Here is an 18,375-nt window from a genome sequence, read left to right on the forward strand (position 1 = left end):
TAGCCTCAGCATCTGGCACAGTGCTTGGCACGTGGTGAGGGCTCAGTAAACCAAATGTTGGGTGAATGAAATGAGTAGCCACGTGCCGCTTTGCCATCAGTGCTTTTCTGAGTCATGGAAAGCCCTCTGGATGGTGGCATCAGGCTTATAGATGGAGCTCCTTTCGCTCCCACCAGCTAGTCACTAAGCGGAAGGGTCGCCGGTGGGTGCTCCGACAGCGGTCAGAGTGTTCGGCAGTCCGGGGCCCAAACCGGGCGCACCCTGGACCCCGACCGCTGGGCAGGGAGTGCGCGGGTTAGCGGAGGCCCTTGGTGAGGCCACCTTCGCTAGACTCTTTGTTGCTCCCACCTCCCCGGCCCTGGCCCCGGCTGCCTGCAGTGACTCGTGACTCCCCGCGGGCCTCGAGGGCTGCAGCGCGAGGGTGGGGAGAGGAGGGCCCCGAGCGCCCCCTGCTCGCTCTCCCTGCGGGCTCCAGGCCTGAGCCGCCCTTCACGGGGGTGAGGGGAGCGCTCGCCTCCGCCTCCCCGCAGCCACCTTCCCCCGCGCGCCCGCGCCGCGCCTGCACCCCAGCCGCTCCCGAAGCGGGACACGTGGCCGCGCGGGGTGCGTGGCACCCCCGCCCCGAACCGGGCAAACTCCCGCGCGCGCGCCGCGCCCCGCAACCCCCGCGGACAGAGCCCGGGCAGGCGCGCGCCGCGCCCCGCCCCCGCGCGCGCGCCCGCCCCCTCCCCGCCTCCCCCGTGCGCCCCTCCCCTCGCGCCCCTCCCGCGCCCTACATCCAGCGCCCGGCCCAGGGGGCTCAGTCCGCAGCCGCCGCCGCCGCCGCCGCGCCTCGGCCTCGGTGCAGGCAGCGGCCGACGCTGAGACAGCTGCGCGGGCGAGCATCGCCAGGCAGTAAGCCCGCTTTCTCTCTGCGTGTGCGTGCGTGCGTGTGTGCCTCCTGCCCGCCGGCCCGCTGCACGGGAGAGCGGCCGCCCTCTTGCCCCGCCGCCGCCGCCTCGGCCGCCTCGCCTGCCGCGGCGGGTACCTGCGGCCTCGGGCCTCGGCCTTCCGGCGGGGGTGGGGGGCCGCGGGGTCCCCTCGGGTGCATGCTTCGGCCGCCCTGGGCCGGCGCCACCGGAGTGGCGGGCGTGGGGATGGAGAGCGACTGGGGAGGGAGTGGCGTGGGGGCGGGGGAGCGGGCGTGCCAGGGGGGCTCCCGGTGCTTTCTCCGCTGACGATGAGGAGCGGGGGCCCGGGGTGGGTTGGGGAAGCGACCCCTGGTTTTCCTACGGAGGCAGGCGGGCCGTGGGGGGCGGGACAAGGTGGGGCTTGTTCTCAGCCTGGATGCCGGGGCGGGGGGCGGGCTCGGAGGAAGGCGAGGCGGGGGGGGGGGGCCCTGGGCGTGCTCCCCCGGGGTGGCGGGGTTGGGGCGGGAGCGAGGGGGGGACCTTCAGGGCTTGGCACAACGCAGAGGACAGGGGTGAGGACGAACGGGCTGTGGAAGTGAGCGGCTCGCTAGGGTTTTCTCGACGGAGATGCTGGGGGGCGGCTGGAGGAGTTGAGGGTGGGGTGTAGAGAGACTATGGGGGGGCGGGGAGGGTCCGCAGCGCTTCTTCCTACTGAGGGGATGACTCGGGGGTTGGGGTTGGCGAATGGGGGTGGGGAGAGTGGGGGATTTCAGCTCCAGCGTGGAAGCTAGAGAAGCAAGAGGAAGGTTCTGTCACGTGGGTTGAGCTTTAGAAGGTGGATTTTCAAGACTGCAGGGTGTGACCTTTGCGTCTCGAAAAGCGTGAGATCCCTACAAGGTGCTGTCCATTCTAGGTTCTGGGAGGGAGGTTTCTGCTTTCGAAGTTTCTGGTTCTCTTCCATTCCTGGTGGCCTCTTCTCAGCCGTCTAGGACTAGGTAGAGGTTTGCAAATGAGCAAGGATAGACTGTGTGGTTCGTGTTCAGTGCTATGTTATTTTCTGCACTGGGGACCGTGCGAGTTTCTCAGGTTTATTTGGTTTGCCCTTTACAATAAAAACCCTGTGCCAGGGAGACCCCTTGGGAAAAGAAGAGAGAACAAGGTTTATAAGGGAGACCCCAGGTTTGTTTTTTTTAATTTCCTGAAGAGCATGAGATAAGTCGTGGTAGCATTTTGCTTGGCTTCTAGAAGAGGTAGAAATAGAATAAACGTATGTCTTTGCTGGAAGTCCTCTATATTTGTTTAAATTATTCCATCGGGATTATCTGAGGCCCCTTTGATTTGAATTTGGAATAGATCCAGTTTTCCTAATTGGAGCCATCATTTTGTAATTGCCTGTAATTCTTCCTGGGTTATCAAATCAATGGCAAGCTTATAGAGCAGCAGGAATAATTTTTTTCGTTATCTTGATTAAGACAGTTCTAATGTAGATTTGATGTTATTCCTTGGAAATGTGAACGTTTGCAGAATAGTCCCTTGGAGTCCCTTGGAATTTTGCAAAGCCTTTCCCTCCCTAGCTTATCTTCTCCAGGAACAGAACCCTCCCCGTTCTTTACACTGAAGAAGCAAGGGCTTCTGGGATGGTAGCTTTGCCTTTGGAAACTCATGCTCATATTTTCTTAAAAAGAATACATACTAAAAAGACATACGCTTTTAATGTGGTGAGGCTATATGTGCTTTGCCATTTTGGTTACATAAGGTTCCAATCTAGCCTTTACCTTCAGTCTTTAAAAATGGTTATTTAACATTTTTAAGAGCAAATATAATCTTTATGCAACAGGAAATTGGTCAGATAGCCCATGATTTGTGCAAACTGCCTCGGAATAAGTATGTAGTGGAAGGCTACTCTATAGGATCTGTAACCATATATGGGTTTTGAAATTCTATGCTTCCATTCCCCATTGGATTTTTGGAGAAGGAAAGCGTTGTGTGTGTGTGTGTGTGTGTGTGTTTTAACCAAGTCTATATTTTTGAGTGAAACTTTCAAAAAATTTGTGTAAGATTTAAATTGGTAAAATTTTTCTTGTATGGCCAGCTCATTGGAGCTAATTTAGTATCTACCAAATGAATGAACCAGTTAAATAATTATTTGTTTACTGGAAATACAAAACTGGAAATGTTTTAAGTGGAAATAGAGATTCTGGTCTCAGATTGATAAAAATGTGTTTAAATAAGCACTATATATGCACCACCTCTAACACTACCGTGAAGCACATTCTATATACAGGCAACAGTCTAAAACTAGTGCATTTTAAAAATACAATTTAAGTCTGATTGTTTTCTCTCTTATGAGTAGAACGCCACCGAGAAGGGTAAAATCTTTTACAGAAGGAAACCTATTGATGGGTGGTGGAGACTTCAGTTTCTCCAGACAAAAGGAGTAAATGGATGTCTTTACTCAGCTTTTTGAGAACCCGTTGTTTGCCCTGCAGGACTGGAGAGGGGGAGAAAAGGTGAAGAAACCTCAGAAATTCACAAAAATATTATCAAATATCTTTCTAGGTATTCTTAAAGATCTTGCTTATAGCCATTTGAAGAATAATTTGCAAATCGAGCCTTTGCATAAGAAATTGACCCTCACCGCTAAAGCTTTGACATTAAAAAAAAAATAACAGTTTGTTGAAAGAATGGAAGCCAACCTTCAGAGGCTGATGCCTGTTTTCCTGCTCTCCACCTCCTGGTTCCCTTCTGCCCCACACCCCTCCCCTTCTCCCCCTCTGGTGCCAGCAACATTGGGAGTTGAACAAATGTTTGTGCTTGCTTGAACTTTAGGCCTTATCTATTTGGCTGCTTTCCCCAACTTTTGCCTACAAAATTTTTTTGGTTAATTGAACTTTCCAGTTGTTTGGATTTGGGGTAAAAGGGAGTAGACTATAATTATTTTCTCTTAAAAAGATCTTTTCTTTCAGCTCCTGTTGAACGAGAGCAAAGAAAGGTTCTTTTTTTCTTTTTCTTTCTTTTTCTTTTTTGTCAATGGAGTACTTAATTAAGCAGAATATATGACCATTCACTTATTCAACAAACATTTACTGAGTTGCGGGCTGTGTTGGAGGCTCTGTGCTAGGTGCAGGGATACACAGTGGATAAAAAATGGTTCCCGCCTTCTGAGACAGTTATTAAAACAAAAAGCAGACTGTGAATTTGTTGTGGATAGTCAAGAGGTGTCCAGAGTCTTTTGGGCATCAGCATAGCACTTTATGTGCATCAAACATGCTTCAACCATGCACACAGTGTAGTCATTTCTTGCCAGAGAAATATTCATTGTATAAATAGTGCTTCACCTTCCCAACTAAGACATACTTTTTCATTTTGGGTCAAAACATGATTTATAAGTCATCTTAAGGGTCTTAAGGTTAACGGCCTTTTTAAAAAAGAGTAGGTTTCATGTAAAGTACATAGGACATAAGAGACTTCCTGATATTGAAGTTCAGGATTTTATATCACATCGTGCGGTAGTGAGACAGCAGCCAGGCCAGTGTCCCTGCCTGTGACTTAAAAGCATCTTATGACAGCAAATGAGGCCAAGCTAAATTATTCTTCTGTGGTCAGCTTTGGATTACGGATAATGGATGGTGGAACCCAGAAGAGTAAAGGATACTGAATAGTGGCTCTAATAAACCTTCACCCTCCTGCTGAGTTACCTTCTGAGATTTTTGTGCATTGCCCTGTTTGTGGATAGTGCTAGATCAGTGGTTTTCAACTGGGGCAGTCCCCCCCTCCCCGCCACGGGACATTGAACAATGTCTGGAGACATTTTTGGCTGGGATGAATTGGGATGCGGCATGCTGTCTAGCAGGTAGAGGCCAAGGATTTTGTTTCAACAGTCTAGGTCACCCGGGGCAGCCCCCACAACATAGAATTACCTGACGCAAAATGTCAGTAGTGTTGAGGTTGATGGAATTCCCTCCACTCAATGCAGTAAAGTGTCATTTCAGGAAGAGTAGAAAGCAGTAACTGTCTTGACGTGACATTGAATGTTTGCTGAGCTCACCCGATCAGTCTTAAAAGCGACTGGTCCTAGTACATCGACCTGAATAATTAAAAGACCAGTAAGAGGACTTTCTACGGGACTATCTACGGGACTTGCTCTGTGCCTGGCACTTCTATACATTCTATATTCTTTTCACTTTATAAATGAGGAACCAGGCTCAGAGAGGCAAAGCAACTTGCTTTAGGTCTTACAGCTGGTCAGGGTTGCAAGCAGACATCAAAATTAAGATCATCTTACCTCTCAGAAGTTCATGGTTTTTTGAGCGCAACGTCGTCGTCCCATCTCCCTTGTGGCATGCGCCATTCAAAAGGTCACTTGACAAAGTTAAAATTACTACATGTCCTATATAACCATTGAGTTTGCTTGAGAGTAATTAAAACCATGAATGTTAAATTTGATCATAACTTGGAAGTAAGTGGCCAGGAGTAGGGGGAGAAAGGGAACTGACATAACTTGAAGGCCTGCTATAGTTCTAGAAAATACACTAGTTGAATTTATACCCACTGTGTAATACAATCCTCCAGCAGCTCTGCAGTGTAATGATGCACATTTCACAGATGAGGTTAGCAAAGTAACTTGTCTAAGATTGCACAAGTTAAGTGGCAGAGTTGGGATTTGAACATAAGTCCCATGACTAAGCCACTGTGCCTTGCAGCTTTCTCTATCTTGGGATTGGTGAAGGGGGTGAGTTGTGCATGCTGTGGAAAGGTGAGTAGTAACTGGTCCTGGATAAAAAGAGATTTCAGAGGTAGTGTGTCAGATGCTTGATTATATTCAGGTAGAGAGTAGGGAGGTGAATCACTGTGCTTTACTCCACTGATGAGATTTAAGTTCAGGGAATTTGTTCTCAGGATCTACCCAAACTAAGCCTATAATTGTCCTTTTGGAGAACTTCATTTGCTATCTTACTTGAATTTTTCTTTTTCTTTTTTTCCTTTTAAAAAATATTTTATTTATTTATTCATGAGAGACACAGAAAGAGAGAGGCAGAGACATAGGCAGAGGGGGAAGCAGGCTCCCTGTGGGGAGCCCGACGTGGGACTCAATCCCAGGACTCCAGGATCACAACCTGAGCCGAAGGCAGATGCTCAATCCCTGAGCCACTCAGGTGTCCGTTACTTGAATTTTTCAAATGCTGTTTTGATAACCATGAAACTGGAAGTAACCTAATTGTATCTATATTCTCTTTTTTTAAGATTTTATTTATTTATTTATGACAGACACAGAGAGGCAGAGACATAGGCAGAGGGAAAAGCAGGCTCCTCGCAGGGAGCCCGATGTGGGACTTGATCCCGGGACTGGGATCATGCCCTGAGCCAAAGACAGCCACTCAACAGCTGAGCCACCCAGGTGTCCCTGTTTATACTCTTTCTACAGCTCACCTTCTACCTTTCCTAGGACTATTGTATAGAACTTAGTAATGACGGCGTTTGGTTTTGTCATCTTTTTAAACAATTTAAATATTTGTTTTTGCTGTGGAAGTTGTTTTTATAATTAACGTCATCAAACTCATACTTGTGTTTTCCATATGGGGGTGTGTGTTTTGTTTTGACAGCTAAATATTTATTTTAACTTTTGATGTGTTGTGATTTCAAGCATAACAAGAGGAAAAATAAAAAACAGCCCGATAGCAATCATATTCTGTCTGGCAAGCAGTTCCCCCCCCCCCCGTGGGTAGGAGGAGGACTTCATGTTTCATTTCATTTACTTTAAATTGGAAAAGAATTTTAACCATGATTCTCAAGGGCCAGGATGCTGGGGGGAAAAAAGAAATGTTATTTAGATAAAATATATGTTTTGATTTCCACATAGGTCTGAGAGCCATAGATTCTGATCATAATAATAATGTCGTGACTGGACTATAGCCAGCAACTACTGGGATGATCAGCCACTGGATATGGGCACACATTGTGATATGGATTTTGTAAAAAAAAAAACCCCATCATTTATTTTTATTTTTTTATATTTTTTTTATGATAATCACAGAGAGAGAGAGGCAGAGGGAGAAGCAGGCTCCATGCACCGGGAGCCCAACGTGGGATTCGATCCCGGGTCTCCAGGATCGCGCCCTGGGCCCAAGGCAGGCGCTAAACCGCTGCGCCACCCAGGGATCCCCCCCCATCATTTTAGAGTAGACTTGAGAGATCTGATAAAACTTGCAAGAATGCGCTAATCCTTTCAAAAAACCAATTTTTTAATGGCAGTAGTGGTACTTTTTCAATGTAGGGAAATACAGAATAGCCTCAAGAAGAATAGAAAAGTCAGTTATAACCCACCACCCAGAAATTAGTGACAGTGTTTTATATTTCTTTTTTAAATACAGTGGTGAGTTCGAGTCTGCTGCAAGATCTCCAACTTATAAATGTAGCCTAAGCTATTACTTTAAAAACTTAACAGAAAAATTTTCTGAGTTACTATTGCATCTGTAGAGAGAAGTCATGGTCCTAAGGAGTGAAATGGAAAGAGTGCCAGGGAGTTGGAGAACTATCACATAAGCTCCTTAAAATTTCTCCCCCTCCAGAATATAAAAAATAGTGAAAGAGAATAAAGGGGAAAGGAGAAAAAATAAGTGAGAAATATCAGAAAGAGAGACAGAACATGAGAGACTCCTAATTCTGGGAAACAAACAAGGGGTGGTAGAAAGGGAAGTGGGCAGGGAGTGGGGGTGACTGGGTGATGGACACTGAGGGGGGTACTTGATGGGATGAGCACTGGGTGTTATTCTATATGTTGGCAAATTGAACACCAAAAAAAAATAAATTAAAAAAAATTTCTCCCCCTCCAAATTGAGTAATAGAATTCCCATGCCAGAAAGGGCTGGCAGGACCCACTCCCCCTCATTTTATGGACAAGAAAACTGAGGCTCAAAGAGGTCGAGCATCTGCTCCTAGGTGATATAACGTGTTAACGTTGGAGTTCCAGTTTGACGTTTTAAGTTCTCTGTACATAGATAAGTTTTTATTTAAAAACTCTTCACAGTCACGAACTTTTTGTTGGCCTGTCCCTCAAAAGAACAGACTTTTATGGTGGAAGTATATTGACTATACTAAAGGATACCAAAAAGGCCAGGTATTTCCTAATTCCAGAAAATGGTCAAAACAGTCGGGAGCAAGGGTGCCTAGCTGGCTCAGTCAGTAGAGCCTGCGGCTCTTGATCTCGGGGTTGTGAGTTCAAGCCCCACACTGGGCATAGAGAGAACTGAAAAAAATACAACAGCAAAGACTTTACCAAAAAAAAAAAAAAAAAAAACTGGGAGCATTACAGGAATTTGTCCTCTTGTTTGCTTGATTGAAATTGAGTGTTAGTGGCGGGAACCGCTCCTGTGCATCTAGACCTCAGTTTAATTTCCCCTGGCTTATGGGGCAAGTAGCAAGTACTAAGGCACATCAGATCTGCCTATAGTTGCAGAAATGAAAAATGACTTTATAAGAGTTTTTCCACGTGGTAGTTTGGAAGACCACAGCAATTGTTGCATGCAAGTATTTTTTCCTTTATAAAATGGAATGTCTCTGTTAAAATCATGGGAAAAACATTTTAAAGATTCCATGTGCTTCCAGATTTAAGTAGGAAGTTAGCAAATTATAGCAAATGCTGGCAGTATGGGATCCTTAAAACAGGTACACAGAGTCCTCTTGTTAATCCGGTGCTAATACCTCCCCAAGCTTCCCTGTCTTTCGTCTCTTTCTTCCCCTGCCCTTCTTCGTTTCTTCCTGTTAGCTCCCTAGCTCTCAGTCTCTCTCTTTCTCTCTCTCTCTGTGTGTCTCCTTTGTCTGCATGTCTTTCACTCTTGGGGTTACTCTCTTTGCTGTCCAGCTGACTGCCCCCTTGCCCTTTGCTGGGCCCTCTGTATAGCCACCTCGTCCCATTCATCCACTGCTGGGTCTTCCCCTGACCCCACTTGCCAGTATTAAAGTTGCCCCACCCCGGGCGGGCCAGGTCCTTTCTGCCTGCTACGGGCCAGGCTGGGAAGCTGCTCCCCAGAGCAAGTGTCAGGTAAGGAGAGCTGGTGTCACTTGATAGAGCAGAGTCACTGGTCAACTAGAATTCCACCTGCGATGCGCAGAGGTTCCGAGGGCTGCATATACACACAAACCAGCAAGCAGGACATCCTCCCTTCTTCACAGCCAGGGCCCCAGCAAAGCTTAGAGCTACGTGAGATAATGAATATGGATTGGATACTCACTGCCAAGGGCTTACCATTTGAACAAATGAGAAAATTGTACCCTTGCCTAGGGGTGTGTTAAGTAGTTTTTTTGTGGCTGTTCCTCATTATTGCTTGCTAATGAGTGTGTGCATTGTCACTGAGCAAGCAGCTCTTCCCAGCTTCTTGGAGGACACCATATTTCTCTTCTGAAAATGGGTTTTCCTCTGTATTCAAGGCACTGAGATTTGCTTGCACTTCATCTTCAAATTGCTGTAGATATAAAATGCACAGAAAGATACATGTGTACTGGTTTCTCAATGCGGCGAAACCTAGCAAAAAGAACAATCAGAATAAGTCTTTGTTGTCAGCACTTTGGTGCTTGTCGAATTCATAATTTATTTACCCACATAAAAACTCTCTGAGTCTTATGTATATGTTCCAAGACAGAAAACGTTCCATACACACTGTAATCACAAGAATTTGTGATACCTGCAAGGGTTTAAATTGAATTTTCAGTACTAAGAAAATGATAGCTGGGAATACACAAGTTTTATTACTGAGATGATTTTGATGAGGATGGTACAAAACTAAATTTCTATATTTGATTAATTAAGACTTGTTCACTTTCAGTTTGAGAGTGTAGCTAAGGCTGCTTGACTCCTGTCAAATTTGAAAGGTGTGATTTATTAGGAAGACATCGAGGTTTGGTTTTTCAGTAAATTGCTGCCAGATCTGGTTTTACACATCATTCGTGTTTGTGAAGCTGATTGCCAGTGTCTGCCTAGGTATAATCAATCATCTGCACTTTTATGTGGCCAGGTGAAGGGAAGTAACAGGTGTCCCCCCTATGTTTCTTAGAGACCAAAGAGTACCCACAGGCACACACATACGAATCATAAAGTCCAAACTTTCTGTATCACTAAGCCAGAGTGGTGGACTCAAGACATTTGAATTAACAATTTAATGTTTTTCAACAACTTCTAAGAAATAGACTGTAAATAACTGTAGTTTCAAGTAACTACAATGATAAATTCCTTAGTGAGATAGCTTCTGGAAGCTAACGGGACACTAAGTTCCTTGTCAACAGTTCTGCATCTCCAGATGCCAGGGTCAGTTCAAATTTTCGAATTCTAGGCCCTGCTCTTCTAGACTACAAAAGAAGCTCTGCCTCTTTTAAGGAAGGAACTGGGAAGGAGTTTTGCAATATAGTAAGCACACCTAACCATTCTGAGGAAAGAAACCAAGCAGCCAAACTAATAGGAGGCAAACGTTTATACTTGCATTGACAGATCAAGCTGTCTGCCTTTGTTAGAGCCCTCCCTTTGTTCAGCTAGAACCTTTTTTAGTATAGAATTTTTTCCCTACTTTATTAAGGAATAATCAAATTTTGTATGTTTAAAGGAAACCACGTGGTGATGTGATGTACGTGTACATTGTGGAATGATCCAGATAACTTAAAGTCAACTTTATTGATTATCATTTATATACGATAAACTGCATCCACTTAAGGCATACAGTTTGATGAGTTTGGGCAGATTTATGTGCCCATGGAACCACTGCCACCATCAGGATGTAGGATATTTTTATTACTCCCTCAAAACTTTCCTTGTGCTCCTTTGACTGCACATTCTTCCCTCTGCCTCCATCCTCAGGCAACCACTGATCTGCTCTTGTGTGAGAGCCACTTTGTAAACTTAGATCCCTGCCAAGAAAGAAACAATTATGATAAAAAACAGAAAAGTGGTCTCTGTTTCTTCTGAAATAGTTACAGTATGCTGTCACATCCCCCAAAAACAGGACAAATAAAAATGGTTTGAATTTTGCTTCACACTTAAAGTAAAAATGAAAAAACGAGAGTATTTTGCATCTCTATATACTTACACCTCTAACTTGGGTATGTACATAATCAATATACAGGAAGAAATGCCTTGAGAAATGGGGTTTCAGAGGGCACTTTCTGTGAGTGGATGGTGCACCATCTTTCCATGCTCATGTGCAAAACAAGCTTTTCATATGCTAAATGTTACTTTCCCATTGACATATTGAGATGAAAGAATAATTAGGCAATATAAGGACCAGAGTACTGAGATGCACTGTGTCCCTTCATCATTTACCCCCTCGAAAAGAGTCCACGTCACTGTTCTTCCATGTAGCTGGCAGTCTGCTTCATTGCTATCGCTCTGTCCACGTAGTGTCCATCTGCCACTCATGACTGCCACTGTGTCTGCCCTGCCCCATCTTCTCTCCCCATTTTCTTCTTCCACATCTTTCCCATCTCCTGATGCTACTGCTCTTACACTGCTCATAACAAAGCTGTTTTTATAAACATCTCCAGACTGACTTGTCAACAGACTGATTAATTCCAACATGTCAGATACCATTTCAGAGGCTGTTTTTCTTACTTTTCTCTTTGTGGTACAATAATTTCTTCAGCCGCCTTTCAAGTTTGGGGCCAGGCTGGAGGTTAGAGAGTCGTGAACAGTGGGTTTTCGGATAACCAGACTTGGATGTGTTTATGAGCTATGGTAGAGATGGGCTCTGAAACCATGAAATCATTAAAAAGAAATGAATGATTGGTATTATGATCCTAGGAAACTTCCTTTTACAAAGCTAAAGCAATTACAGTCGTCTTGAGCTAAGGTAGGTAGGTACTTACTGACTTCTCAGCATGTACTGTGAAGGGTTGAAAATGTTCAACATTTGTCAACATCTTGTCAAATGCACCACACTAATGGAAACTATGGACTTTCAGGAACAGTAGTGAATATTGGCTTATCAGTTTTAACAAACTTACTATGGTAATACAAAATGTTAACAGAGGAAGTTGGGAGGGAGGTGTTAAGGAGGTATATGGAAACTGCTACTTTCTGCTCAATTTCTCTGCAAACCTAAAACTGCCCCAAAAATCTATTTAAAAATCCTTTAGAATTCAGAAATATAAAGAATATATAAAAGAAGAATATATCAGCCACTTTTTACTGTTAACTTGCAGGTAGAGGTACAGTGTTTGTTTTTCAGCTCTAGTAACATAAAGGAAGTGCTTCTCCTGGAATGATGTAATTAGTATCCTGCCCCCGCCCCCAAAAAGTGGAAGGTTCTACTAACCACTGGCTGGTTATTGGGCTGGGGCTTGCTTTATTTGCCACCATTGGGACATCATGCCATCTTTGCAGTGGAGAGGGGCCCCAGACTTAAATTCCCTGCCCTACAACCCAATGATCCCTTCTTTGACCATTGTATTTATGGTGTCACTAGCAACAGTGACAATTGGTGAGCTCATGCCAACTCTGAGCCAATATCCAGGTCAGAGTTTGATTGCTTTGGGCCAAAGGCTATCACATGGCTTGTAATAACATGGACCTAACACCAGAACCTCCATGCAGTTATTCATTTTGGCCAGCTCTCTAGGAAACCCGGGTGAAAAGGTTATGGTTTTTAAAGTCTTATAATTGGTTTCTGTATATTGAAACCGGGTGCTTATTATGAGCAACTGCAAGTATGTGTTGCATTCTTGAGTTGGCTATAAAAACAGAACATTCTAAGGGCACCTAAGCCGGCTCATCGGCTTGGTGGAGCATGTGACTCTTGCTCTCAGGGTCATGAGTTCGAGCCCTGTGTTGGGGATAGAGTTTACTGAAAAACAAAAACCCACAGAACATGTTATGGCAGGTGGTAGTAAGCAGAGGTCAGGGGACGGGTTATGAAAGGGGCATTGAGACTGAGGTAGATTAGAAGAGAAACAACTGATAAGACATCAAGGATTAGAACACAAATGAAGGTGACCACCCAAGGAATGGATACCTTAGGGATGTGGTTACCAACCACATCTATTATCAATAGAATGTATCCCATTTGGGATATGGTTGCTCATAGAACGTGTCCCATTGGGTCTATGGTTAGACTCAGAGTGAAAAGCTCCAGAGCTCCAGAGTTACTTGAAAAAAATATGAATAAAGGAGACGGTTGGTTATAGAGCTCACCTATTTAAAGCCTATTTATTTTATATATCAGAAGTAATTTTTTTAAGAAAACCATAGCTGGGGGAATCACAATGCCAGATTTCAGGTTGTACTACAAAGCTGTGGTCATCAAGACAATGTGGTACTGGCACAAAAACAGACACATAGATCCATGGAACAGAATAGAGAATCCAGAAGTGGACCCTCAACATTATGGTCAACTAATATTCGACAAAGCAGGAAAGACTATCCACTGGAAGAAAGACAGTCTCTTCAATAAGTGGTGCTGGGAAAATTGGACATCCACATGCAGAAGAATGAAACTAGACCACTCTCTTTCACCATACACAAAGATAAACTCAAAATGGATGAAAGATCTAAATGTGAGACAAGAGTCCATAAAAATCCTAGAGGAGAACAAAGGCAACACCCTTTTTGAACTTGGCCACAGCAATGTCTTGCAAGATACATCCATGAAGGTAAGAGAAACAAAAGCAAAAATGAATTATTGGGACTTCATCAAGATAACAAGCTTCTGCACAGCAAAAGAAACAGTCAACAAAACTCAATGACAACCTACCGAATGGGAGAAGATATTTGCAAATGACGTATCAGATAAAGGGCTAGTTTCCAAGATCTATAAAGAACTTATTAAACTCAACACCAAAGAAACAAACAATGCAATCATGAAATGGGCAAAAAAACATGAACAGAAATTTCACAGAGCAAGGCATAGACATGGCCAACAAGCCCATGAGAGAATGCTCCGCATCACTTGTCATCAGGGAAATACAAATCAAAACCACAATGAGATACCACCTCAGACCAATGAGAATGGTGAAAATTCACAAGACAGGAAACAACAAATGTTGGAGAGGATGCGGAGAAAGGGGAACCCTCTTGCATTGTTGGTGGGAATGTGAACTGGTGCAGCCACTCTGGAAAACTGTGTGGAGGTTCCTCAAAGACTTAAAAATAGATCTGCCCTATGACCCAGCAATTGCACTGCTGGGAATTTACCCCAAAGATACAGATGCAGTGAAACACCAGAACACCTGCACCCCAATGTTTATAGCAACAATGTCCACAATAGCCAAACTGTGGAGGGAGCCTCGGTGTCCATCGAAAGATGAATGGATAAAGAAGCTGTGGTCTATGTATACAATGGAATATTCCTCAGCCATTAGAAACGACAAATACCCACCATTTGCTTCAACGTGGATGGAACTGGAGGGTATTATGCTGAGTGAAATAAGTCAATCGGAGAAGGACAAACATTATATGGTCTCATTCATTTGGGGAATATAAAAAATATTGAGAAGGAATAAAGGGGAAAGGAGAAAAAAATGAGTGGGAAATATCAGAAAGGGAAACAGAACATGAGAGACTCCTAACTCTGGGAAATGAACAAGGGGTGGTAGAAAGGGAGGTGGGTGGGGGGTGGGGGTGACTGGGTGACAGGCACTGAGGGGGGCACTTGATGGGATGAGCACTGGATGTTATGCTATATGTTGGCAAATTGAACTCCAATAAAAAATTAATTAATTAATTAATGAAAGGGAATAAAGGGAAAGGAGAGAAAATGAGTGGGAAATATCAGAAAGGCAGACAAAACATGAGAGACCCCTAACTCTGGGAAACCAACAAGGATTAGTGGAAAGGGAGGTGGGTGGGGGGTTGGGGTGACTGGGTGATGGGCACTGAGTGGGGGGGCACTTGGCAGGATGAGCACTGGGTGTTATGCTATATGTTGGCAAATTGAACTCCAATAAAAAAATAAATAATAAAGTAATTTTTATGTATGGATCTGTTACATATACTCATCATTACACCTGTTATTAGATAAACTTATATATATGTTTTCTTGATGTCACTACATGGTTTCACTGATTGACCATACCTGTGCTCCTGCCTCTGTGAGGAGTGGCAGATTTTAGACAAGGTAGGGGAGGGCACAGAAATAAGCTCTCCCCTGAGTCCAGTCCATGGCAAGCCTTGGGGATTCCAGTGCACGATCACAGGTTAGTCTCTGCCAGTGGTGGACCAAATGAATGCACAGCCCACGCATGCCTTGTGGTCACCATCACCATTGATACCATGTTCTGCCGCTGACCTGACCGTACAGAAATTCCTGTCCATCGTAGACATGGTAAAAAAAAAAAAAACATCCAACCACGTTGCAGTGTATTTGTGTCATAGGTAGAGACAGGCTTGGTGAGTCCCGAGGCCTCTGATAACCTTGTTCCTCCCACTTGAGCTGTGGGGAAAGAGCTGGAAGGCCCTTTGGCCCCTCATCTTCTCTTTCCCCCCAACTCCTCTCTCCCTGTCATTCAGTTACTTGTGGATTTTCTGTTATGGAAAAAGGAGGACCTCAGCACAAAAACCTTGGGGGACTGTTGGCGCAGGTGTTCACACTAGCAGAGCAATGGACTTGAGACTTCCCTGACTGCTGGGTCTTCACTGCCGCCCTGGGTTGTGAGATGGGCAGTGGAGCCCAGGGGTACCGTATAAACATTTTTTTTTACCTCCACTTTGAAAGTTGAATTGGGTTCCCTTATGAAGTGACCATTCCTTCCACTTTTCACAGCCCCTGTAATTTTCTTTGGCGCATTCACGCTTGTGCTTGTAGTGGGTTCCAGCAGAGGGCATGCTGCCGGGAAGGAGTGACTCTGTGGCCTGCTGCTTGGAGCAGGGCTGCCCGGTTGCCCACATGTGAGGGAACCGTGCCCGGACGGCCAAACCCAGCTTAGAAAGTAGGAGCCAGGGCGCCTGGGTGGCTCAGTGGTTGAGCATCTACCTTCGGCTCAGGTCATGATTCTGGGATCATGGGATCAAGTCCCTCATTGGACTCCCTGCACAGAGCCTGCTTCTCCCTCTGCCTGTGTCTCTGCCTTTCTCTGTGTCTCTCTCATGAATGAATAAATAAAAAGAAAGAAAGAAAGAAAGAAAGAAAGAAAGAAAGAAAGAAAGAAAGAAAGAAAGTAAGTAAGTAGGAGCCAGAGAACTTCATGAAATGAGATCAGCAGATGCTTGCTGAGGGCTTACTCTATGTTCAGGGCACTTTGCTAAGCCTGCTAGTTGCTGTTGGGAGTTATTAATAACAGAAGTGATCTCTCAAGCATGGAACTTCTAATCGGAAAAGCTGTTGGAGACACACGAAGGCTGTGGTGGAGAGCATTGAACCCAGTGAGGGAGGGAGGAGGACAGAGTCAGGAGTGTTGACTCCTAGCCCAAGTGTGCCATTCATGGAAGAGATTCCAGAAGGTGGTACATTCTCCTTTGCCAAATGTAGTGTGCATGCGATATGTAGACACTACATATCTGTACTATATCATCATACTAATTTTAACTACTGACCACTATTCCTCCAGGTGGGGTTTTTGGACTGGCAGCATCAGCATCACTTGGGAGCTTGTTAGAAATACAGATTCATGGGCTCACCCCAGACCTAGTGCATCAGAAACACAGGGGTTGGGGCCCAACACTTTGTGTTTTAACAGCTCTCACCACCCCTCCCTGAGACTCTTGGTTGCACCCTAAACTTAATGCACAGTTATGGGCTATGGAAATTTGGGGTAGTGGGTATTCAAATTTGCTTGCACATATTAGATTCATCAGAGGGAACTCAGTTGGGGGGGCACCCAGACGTCACTAGTGGCTCTGCAGGTGCAGCCAGAATTAGAATCTCTGGTTTAAGAGGAGGATGGCATGAGCCAAAGGACCTGTTCTTCTCCAGTGGAGACAAATGTCAGAGGCTAGGAGTCTGCCAAAGCCAGAATTGAGAATGGGGGAAGGTGAAAAGTGGGTCTGATGGGAAGGCCTTGAATTTCAGGCTAGAAATTTGGCCTTTAGATTAAATTGGAGGAAGGTGTAGGGTAAAGGGAGTGATGCATTCAAGGTGGTACATTTGAAAAATAATTCTGGCAGCTCTATGAAGAAGGGGGCATGTCTGATGAAGTAGTGTAGATGTGAAGTGAAAATGGGCCAAATTGGGGTTGCAGAAATGAGCTTATAAGGAAAAGGTCTGGAGACTCTTTTGCAGGACAAATAGACATGATTGGGTAATGGCTTGTAGGAGTGAGGGTGGTATTAGTAAGCCTTTAGCTCAGTACTTCCTCTCAAACTTCTGAGACAGCCAGCACTCTCTAGTTGCTTCTATCAGAATTGTCCCATTCTGTGGATCTAGGCTCATCCTTAGTCCGTCATTGCTTTGATTTAGGGAGCTGGTATTCCCCAGTGAGTTATGTAAGAATACAGAACTGTAGTTACCCAGAAAGCTACCCACAGTCATCATGGCAGAGGAAACAATCCTGTTTCTTAACGAAAGAATGCTTGGAGTTGTGGGAAAGTTGTAAACTTGGCAGTGACTAACTCGAGCCTATCAGTCAATTAAGTGAGTTTTTATTTTATCATTTGTTTTATTTGGGTGCTGTTGTACTAGTCACTGAAAGGACATCAATCTTCATATTTTTAAAACAAAACAAAAATACCATTGAACATTAGGGCAAAGGACAAGAATTTGGTTTTACCTTTTGACTTTAGCAAATATTTGCCACTCCATTTTTCTTGCTGGATTTCACCATTTGACTTGTTTTGTTTTGCATTGTTCCCATTTCTTCCTGATGCCTGATAGGTTTAGAGTCCCCCTACTCTGTTATTGATGGCTTGTTTATTCTTTAGTATTCTTTTTTTTTAAGATTTTTATTAATTTATTTGAGAGAGAAAGAGATAGCAAGCACAGGGAGCAGCAGAGGGAGAGGGAGAAGCAGGCTCCCCACTAAGCAGGGATCCTGATGCGGGGCTGGATCCAAGGACTCTGAGATCATGACCTGAGCCAGCTGAGCCACCCCCCAGGTGCCCGAACCTTTTTTTTTTTTTTTTTAAGATTCCACACATTATATGTGGGATCGTTTGGTACTGTCTTTCTCTGACTTAGTGCTCTGTCATTGCAAGTGGCAGGATTCTATTCTTTTTAATGGCTGTGTAATAATATTCTATGATGCACCCACACCACATCGTCTTTATCTGTTCATCCATCGATGGATACCTATGTTGTTTCCATGTCTTGGCTGTTGTGGATAATGCTGCAATAAATGTGGGGGCGCAGATATCTTTTCAAGGTAGTGTTTTCGTTTTCTTTGGATAAATACCCAGAAATGGAATAGCTGGATTAGATGTATTGAGGTACCTCCACCTCAATTTTTAATGTATTGAGGCACCTCAAACCTATCCCACAGTGGCTGTACCAGTTTACATTCCTATACATAACGCACAAGGGCCCCCTTTTCTCCGCACCCCCACCAGCACTTGTTTTTGCATGCTTTGTTCCTAATG

The 18,375-nt window shown here is 44.7% G+C and overlaps 1 protein-coding gene across 1 annotated transcript in view; it reads left to right on the forward strand.

Moving 5' to 3' along the window:
• The first annotated feature begins 778 nt into the window (after positions 1-778).
• FHL1 (four and a half LIM domains 1) overlaps positions 779-18,375 on the forward strand; it is a 62,841-nt gene continuing 45,244 nt past the window's right edge. Inside the window, exon 1 of the mRNA XM_041740829.1 lies at positions 779-894. The gene's annotated coding sequence lies outside the window, so the exon portion shown is untranslated. The remainder of the gene's footprint in view (positions 895-18,375) is intronic.

This window comes from Vulpes lagopus, chromosome X (assembly GCF_018345385.1).
Source record: "Vulpes lagopus strain Blue_001 chromosome X, ASM1834538v1, whole genome shotgun sequence".
Taxonomy (NCBI): Eukaryota; Metazoa; Chordata; class Mammalia; order Carnivora; family Canidae; genus Vulpes; species Vulpes lagopus.